The sequence below is a fragment of the Orbicella faveolata genome, unplaced genomic scaffold, assembly GCF_042242905.1.
Source record: "Orbicella faveolata isolate gen_17 unplaced genomic scaffold, um_ofav_v1 contig_46, whole genome shotgun sequence".
In the NCBI taxonomy this organism is placed as follows: domain Eukaryota; kingdom Metazoa; phylum Cnidaria; class Anthozoa; order Scleractinia; family Merulinidae; genus Orbicella; species Orbicella faveolata.
The window spans coordinates 29,977,341-29,985,996 of NW_028301576.1; the positions used below are offsets into that span (position 1 = coordinate 29,977,341).

Below are 8,656 nucleotides of genomic sequence, written 5' to 3' on the forward strand. Positions count from 1 at the left end.
ACATGATTCATCACTTAGACTAATGTGCTACAAACTAACAATTTAATACTTGTTATATAAAAACTGACGACGGTAGCAAACTTAATTTGGTTTTATCAACTGGGTTGATAATGTGAATTGGCCACCGTAAAGAGGTTAGAAAGCTGACGTTTCGAGTGTTAGCCCTTCGTCAGAGCAAATAGAGGAATTGTGGGTTGTGTGTGGTTTATATACAGAAAGATGGAGCTACCCTATTGGTTGGTGCATGGTAACTTGAAAAACAACAGAATACATTAGTTGAACGAAAAGCGTTCATAGATACCGTGAGGATTAAGAGTGCCAATTTGAAAATAAATTTTTGTTCTACAGTTTTGCGGCTTTCTGTTCTTCCTTGATGTAGGGAAAGGCTGCAGACTACCATATGTTGCTTAGAATGATCGGGGAGATTAAAGTGTCTCGTAACTGGTTTAGATGCATTTTTGTCGTCTTTCTCCATGTCACGAAGGTGTGCTCGGAATCGGTCACCTAGTCGTCTCCCTGTTTTGCCGATGTATAACTTTTGGCAAAAAGTGCAAGTTATGCAGTAGATGACATTGGCTGAGGTACAGGTGAAATAATCAGTGATCTCGATGGATCGCTCAAAGTTTCGAATGAAAGGACATGTTTCGCATCGTGTGCATGGGCATTTAAAAGTTCCGGTTTGATCACTTGTTTGGAATGCACTTCTGACTAAAAAGTTTCCTGTTTTTGTAATGTTTGAATGAAATTAATGGAGGTTGCGAAAAGATTCTACCAGTATTGGGATCATTTTGAGGTAATTTAAAGGTTTTTAGAATGTTGGATTTTACTGCATGGTTGTGAGGGCGAAATGCGAGGGTGAATGGCATTCTATCATTATTTTCCTTCTGTGACATTTCTAGTGCTGACTGTCAATCAAGATGTTGGGCACGATGATGGCCCACTTGAACAACAGAAGCAGGATAGCCACGTTTGTCGAAGAAGTCACACATTTCCTCTGATTTTAAGGAAAAATCAGTCATCTCTACAAAGACAACGAAGTCTAAGAAACTGAGCATAAGGAATGGAATTCTTGACATATGATGGATGTGAAGATGAATACAAATAACTACGAGAATCTGTGCTTTTGTAGTGCACACTGGTGCTAAACCGCAGCCTTCGATAGAAACTTTGATATCCAGAAAAGCTAAAGAAGTATCGAAAATTTCCCAGGTATATTTAAGAGCAGGACGAAACAAATTGACAGCAGTTATAAATTGATTGGGGGTCCTCTCTGGTAGAAGAGGTAGCGCTGATGCAGTTGTCAATGTAGTGATGGTAGAGTACAGGTTTGGGACCGTTGTACTGATTAAAAAGTTGGTGTTCAATGTAGCACATGAAAAGATTGGCGTAGCTGGGTACCATTTTGGTACCCATAGCCACGCCATTGATTTGTTTATAATTGTCTGCGAATGAAAAACTGTTGAGTGTTAACACTAGGTCAGCCAGGCTGAGCAGTGTTTCTGAGCTTGGTTCCTTAACACTGCGTAAATCGAAAAAATGTTTGAGGGCTAGAAAACCTTCACCATTTGGGATGATGGTGTAAAGAGACATAATATCCATGGTGAAAATTAGTTTGTCTTCGCCCAGGAAATTGAAATTGTGAGAAATTTGAAGCACGTGTTGACTGTCTTTAACATATGACGGTAAAGATTCGACGATAGGTGCCATAATTTTGTCTAAATAGCTGGAAATGAGTTCAGTAGGGCAACTACAGACAGAGATGATAGGTCGACCTGGGTTGTTAGGTTTGTGAATTTTAGGTAAAAAGTAAATATATGAAGTTATTTACTTCAGCCTAGATGATTAGGCCATAACTGACACATTATCAACCCAGTTGATAAAGCCAAATTATCTTGTTATATTCCCCACTGACGCAGCACCAGTTTCTTTAGAAACGTACCTCCTCTGTAGCAAACTTAACATGAAAGAGGAGTAGTCAAAGTGCATAATTCATCACTTAGACTAATAGCGACAAACCAACAATTTAATACTCGATATACAAAAACTGACCACTGTAACAGAAACTTAACTTGAAAGATGAGTAGTCAAAGTACATAATTCATGATTTAGACTAATGTGTGAGAAACACTAACAAATACTTGTTACTAGGAAAGTGTCTTTTTTGTACGTTAATTTTACATCGTTCATAAAAAGCAAATGTTCTGCCAATGCATTTTCATCTAATGTTAACATGTCTGGTCTATCTAACAACTTTAACCCTTTGACGCCCAGCGTACGATATATCGTATGGCAGACGCATCGCCAAATTTTCGTTCAGCGGACTTGCTGTTTTTAGTACCCAAGCTTCCCTCAGCTTTCAATGTTTTTCGGCCATCTTGCTTTTGTAATTCTCTTCGATTCTGTTGTCTTTTGACTGTTTTTGATCGGGTTTTTTTTGAAATTTTTGGCTATTGCGTGACCGGGAAAATTTAAAGGGCCTTTGTCAACATGGCCAGCGCTAATAGGCACTATACAGTGCAAGAAATCCTCGAATATTTGGACGATGGATTTGACATACCTGATGAGGGGCTGGATTCAGATCTCGAAGGTTATGAAGACGAGGAAGATAGCAATGATTTACATTTTGAACCGGACACTCTTGACGATGATGAAGACGAAGAACTTGATCTTCGAACGGTTGACATCACTGAAGATTCAGCAGATCCTACTGAAGCAAGCGGGAGTAGAGGAAGACCTGGGAATGTGAAGGCTTAGATTGGAGCAGCCAAGGCAATGATTTGGAGGTGCCATTGTTTAGCCGAGCTGTTGGACCTTCGAGGGTTATGACAGAGGAAGCCTCGGCTCTTGACTTCTTTTTACTTTTTGTTGATAATCGCATGCTGAACAACATGGTGAGGGAAACAAACAGGTATGCTGTTCAGACTTTAGAAAAACAAAATAAAGATCCTTCTAAATGGGTTGAAGTCACCTTACAAGAACTGACAGCACTTTTAGGCTTTCTGATTGCTATGAGCATTCATTGTCTTCCGTGTCTTCGAGATTACTGGTCATCTGACTGGGTCCTGGGTGTCCCAGCTTATGCCAACATCATACCCAGGAATAGGTTTCTTGAAATCTGGAGTAATCTGCATTTGTCAGACAATTCAAAGATGCCAAGACCTGGAGATGAGAACTTTGACAAACTTTTCAAGGTTCGTCAATTTCTTGAAGACTTGAAGACAAACTTCAAGGTAAATTATCATCCTCACCGTGAACAAGCTGTTGATGAGGCAATGATAAAAGATAAAGGGAGAACCTCACTCAAGCAGTACATGCCCATGAAACCAATCAAGAGGGGCATAAAGATGTGGTGTAGGGCAGACAGCACCAATGGCTACTTGTGTGACTTCGACATCTATACTGGAAAGTCTCAGCAGGGTGTCCAACATGGCCTGGGCTACTCAGTTGTCACCAAGCTGTGTGCATCAATAAAGGGGCACTGGTATAGCATAGTCTGTGACAACGTTTTCACCTCATACAAGCTGATAGAGGATCTGTATGTCGACTACAAGATACTTTGTTGTGGAACACTTCGACAGGGCCGAAAAGAATTCCCTCGTATCTTTGACAAGGCAGCTCTGAAACCCTTGAAAAGGGGTGATATTTTGTGGCGGATGAAAGGCCCAGTGCTTGCTGTTGCATGGATAGACAAGAAACCTGTGTTTGCTGCTGGCACATACACCACTGCTCCCCCTCAGCAACTCCCAGAGATCAACAGGAAGCAGAAAGATGGCAGAATACAAAAAGTTACCTGTCCACCCATCATCTCTGCGTACAACAAGTACATGGGCGGTGTCGATAAGAATGATCAAATGAAATCCTATTACACCATCCCAGTGTCTGGAAAAAAATGGTGGATTAGAATTTTATTTGATCTTCTTGACAGAGCTATTTTCAATGCATTTATTCTCGAGCAGGAGTCACGTCACAGAAAGCGCAACTTGAAAAGCTTTCGTATCAGTCTGGTCAAAGACTTGATCGGTGACTTTTGCTCCAGGAGGAAACGCGGGAGGCCTTCCACTGAGCCCATGTTTGAAAGGCAGGTTGAAAGGCACTTCCCTCAGTATCTTCCTACCACTGAAAAAGGGAGAAGAATGGAGAAGAGATGCAAAGTGTGCTCTGATGCCAAGAAATTTAAGCGCACAAGCTACTTTTGCCCGGAGTGCAATCTGGGACTTTGTGCCACACCCTGTTTTTGCATATATCATCAATCCTGACATTGCTTGTTGTTTGAGCACTTTTTAAGGATATATCAACTTATTTCCTTGGATAAAAAATAGTTATTTTTTCAAATAAGTTGATTTTAGTACTCTGACCAATTTATTCTTCAAAGTGAATTGCGTGAGATGTCAATCAACTGAAGAAAACAATCATTTTTGGGGTAGATAGGCATCAAACATTATATGTGTTTCATATCAAAATGTTCAGTGGACAACAGTCTTCGATTTGAAGTGGATTTCAGAATTTTCATTTAAAAGATAAAGTAGCCACAGCAGTGAAATGAGAACATTGTCTTTATTATGTCACACAATTAGTAATATTTAACTTGATATGACAGCTGTCAATCAATGTTAGTGATTTTTTTAAACATCTTAAAATGTAGCACATCTACTTAATAAATAATGGACAAGTTTGAGGGTGATCCCTGAAGCATAACATTTCTTATATATTTTTTTGTCTTTTTAAATAGAAATTTTAAAAATAGGCAAAAATTAATTTGGGCTGTAAAGGGTTAAGAGAATGTGCTCTCACATTTTTGCACTGAATTCCTCATCATCAGTATTTTGTATGGTCACCTAAAGGAGACAAAAGAAGTTCTCAAAATCCTTCAGTGGGGGCAAAGTTTCTTAAAAATTAACTGTTCCTATTGGTAAGTTAATTTTTGTCCAAGTCTTAAAGCAGTGTAGCTTGTAATATCTCATTTAAAAAGGTGTAATATGAACTTTTCAGAAAAAAACATTTTCCTTCATGGAAGCTAAAGCTATCTTGGAAACAAATGGTAGAGAAAATGTAAAAATAATAATGGTGGGAAAATTGCATTCATATGAAAAGAAAGTATTTTGGTGTATTTATAACCAAATATATGCCAAAAACAGCATTAAAAACGACTTGATCGGAGATTACCTAGGAGTCATAAACAAGAATACTGCATTGAGTGTCAAGTTACCCATCACTGATTGGCTAAAAGCTTTATTTCTCCGATGTTCTAATAAAGACAGTCAATTTTAGCTGAAGTATCTTCCTTTTATGGTATAGAATCTATTGTTCTATAAGTCGGTGAAGTTTCAGAGGTTTGGAATGTGCGGAAGTTAGGTTTTCAGAAGTTACCGAAGTCAGTTCAACTAGACAGCCATCTTTGATGATATCCATGGCTCTCTCTCAAAAAATCTCACTTGTCAATATTGTAAATAGTGTAGATATTGTATATAGTACAAATAGTGTATATAGTTTTCATTCCATGTTTCGTTTCATCTCCTGGCTTTCGTGTGAATGCTGTTTGTGGGTAAATGTGCGTGTCTGAAATATGGCACATGGCATCACAGAGAGATTTCTTCAGACAGTTTGCGTGTTGTGGCTCCAGATGAAGTTCACTTCTGCGACTACAACTCTTCTAAAAAACAAATAGGAAGAGGAAAATCTGCCTGGCATGCTGAGGAAAAATTGTGCTGGAAAAAAGTGTAGGAAGTTAGAGGTAAGCGAATCATTGTACATTACTGAACGATGAAGATGAAATAGTTTGAAGTAATTTTTTAGTGTACATTACAGTGTCATCAGCCCTGAGCTTAGCAGTCTGCAATAAATGAAATAGTGAGAAATTAATTTTCTCTTTGTTGTTTCTGTTTAGGAAGAAAGAGCCAGTCTAACTGTTTGCCTCAACGATTCAGCCCCCGAAAATAATTCAACAATTTCAGCATTGACATTCCACCATTTGAGGACAACATTAACAATCCAAGTTCTTGTATGGTGCCTTCAGAATCAAAGCAAGTCCAGGTTCCAGATCTACTGCTGAGGCCTTACAAGAATGCTGAAAAAAGAACACAACAAGTACTGAGGGCTAAAACGATTGACCTTCTGGCAGATTCTGCTAATAAATTTGTTCACTTCAAGGGTGAGAACATTCCTCACTTTATCAGTGATTTGGTCCTCAGTGGAAAGTGAAGGGAACATTTGGTGAAATTTGCCAGACAAAGCCTGACACTGATGATTATTCCTACATAAACTTGCAGCTGATTATCACAGTTGCAAAGACAGAACTGAAAACAAAGCTATTTGTTTGAATTCTGCTAAACAGATGCAAAGAGTACTGATTGGGGGCAGTTTGAAAGGCAGTAAAATCTCCTTCAGTGGCATTACCTCAGACATCTTCAAGTCCTGTGTTGAGGCAGCACAAGATCTAGGCAGGATTCAAAGCTATCCTGATGAGAAAAGATGGCTTCTGTCAACTGTTGCCAAGGACTTTTCCTATTCCACCTTGCAGTGATATTTCCAGTGTTCCTCAAAAACCATAACAGCAACAAAGGTGCATTGCATACTTTTTGGTCGTGGAAGTGTTCCATCAGACAAGTACAAGTTCACCTGCGAATGTGTCAGTGCGCAAGTACTTGGAGAATTAAGCGGATTTCTCTATCGAGATGATGTTTCACGGGCATCATCATACTGTAGTGTTATGGTTGAAGGTGAGGAGACAGCAGTCAGGTACTGGCAAGATACGATCAAGGGACTTGTGGACCAGTACCTGCTGGAATTCCCCAATGGAGTCAAAAGAACATATATTTACATCCACTTGCCCACCAATTTCCATATGGACATGATGCTGGCAGGTTTGTGTGACCTTTGCGACGACTTTGGCCACAGTAATTTTGATGAACTGTGTCCACTTATTGAAGAGATATCTTCAATGTGTCCGGATCTGAACGTATCATCCATGATAAAAGATGTGCGTGCTTATCAGACATTTTTGAAAACCAAGTTTTCGAAATTGGCACAAAAACAGTCACCGCCTTGAACTGTGCATGTTATATGCATTTAATGCCTGCACAGAAGACCACAGAGCAATGTGTGCAGATGTTCCACTCTTCTGTGCTATGTACAGCTCTCTATTAAAAGAGATTGAAATGCTTCCAGATGTTAGCAAAACAGAGCTGAAGCCAAGGTTAACAGAGCTGTATGGAATACATCAAGACTATTTGTCACATTTGCTACCAACAAAACATCAGGGTGACTACTAAAAGTTTGTTGTGAAGAATTGAGGCCTGGAGAGTGTGTCATGATAATTGCCTACAAAATGAAACTTGAACTAGGAAAGCAAAGCAAAGAAATCCAGAGGGACTGGTATGGGAAGAGAGGTATTTTTATTTGCGTGGGTGTTACATGATTGCCAAAGTCTCGGACAATGAGAAGAGCAGTGAAGTTTTTGACGTGTGGTCAGAAGACACCAAACAGGATGCCTTTTTTTCTGCTAGTATACATTTAGTTGAAGCAAAGGCACTACATGGAAAGGGGGAAAAGGGGTGATCATTTGCCAAGGGGGGTTAATTCCCTGGGTGTTATCATGATTGAGTTCACACACTTCCAAAATGCAAGTTATTGTTGTACCTATTTATAATAGTATGAAACTTTTCTAGAGGTCACTTGTTCAAGATAATATGAATATTACTATGCTGTCATCTTCATGTTTCTCTTACATGTGCTCTTCTATCTACAGACAATGGCCCTCATTATCCCAACACTGCTGTTTTGGCCTACCTTTGTGAGGTGAATGATGTATTTGACCTAAATCTTTTAGAATACAACAGCGATGGTGATAGTGAAGCTGACAAGCCCTTGTCAATGCTTTGGAAGGTATAGAAGAAGCTAAGATTCTTACAGTTAAATTATTATAAATGGCACCACAGTAGTTCTAGCAAACTTTGCGTGACCTTCTCTGTCAGCTCTTTTCCAGTTTCAGGAGCGTTTAGGCATAGTCTGCCCTATATAATCAAATGCCTTCTTAATTTGGCAGGCTAACCATATAGAAAGGATAGAGGAATCAAGTGAATCAAGTAAATCGAGTGAATTCACCACAGGTATTAAAGTACTGCTCACAATTACTTCAGAAGAGTATTATCTACATTACCTATGAAGTGCAAAGTAAAAGAAACAGTAGTTCAACCGAGTTAGATCAGCCACCTTGTGCAAACCAGCACAGTAGTTATGAATTGTAAAAAGACTGAAAATCTCACATTTCTTAATTTTTTATTTTCAGTACTTTACCTTATAATTGTATGTAAATAACCAGTATAGTATAGAAAAAGGAATTGAACTGAATTGAATTGAATTATAACTATATAGTGCAAGTGTTCCCTTCTAGATTCTTGAGCAACAAAATTTCACCATCTCATTTCATGAGGACAGCTTCAGTACAATAAATTATAAGCTATTAGTGAACAAATGATTTTAACTGGCCTCTATATGTTTTGTATTTCAAAGGGTTTTACCTCTGAGTCAGAATGTGAGTTGTTAACAAAGGCCGAAATGAGTAGAATGGAAGCGAGAGATTTAAAAAACAAGGTAAAATACTTCAACCTGTGATAATCTCAAAAGATACATACATCGGGATGGACAACCTAAACTTCAA

At 38.8% G+C, this 8,656-nt stretch overlaps 1 pseudogene; it reads right to left on the bottom strand.

Moving 5' to 3' along the window:
- Positions 1-80: 80 nt before the first annotated feature.
- LOC149099613 (uncharacterized) lies at positions 81-1,785 on the bottom strand (annotated as a pseudogene).
- Positions 1,786-8,656: the final 6,871 nt, after the last annotated feature.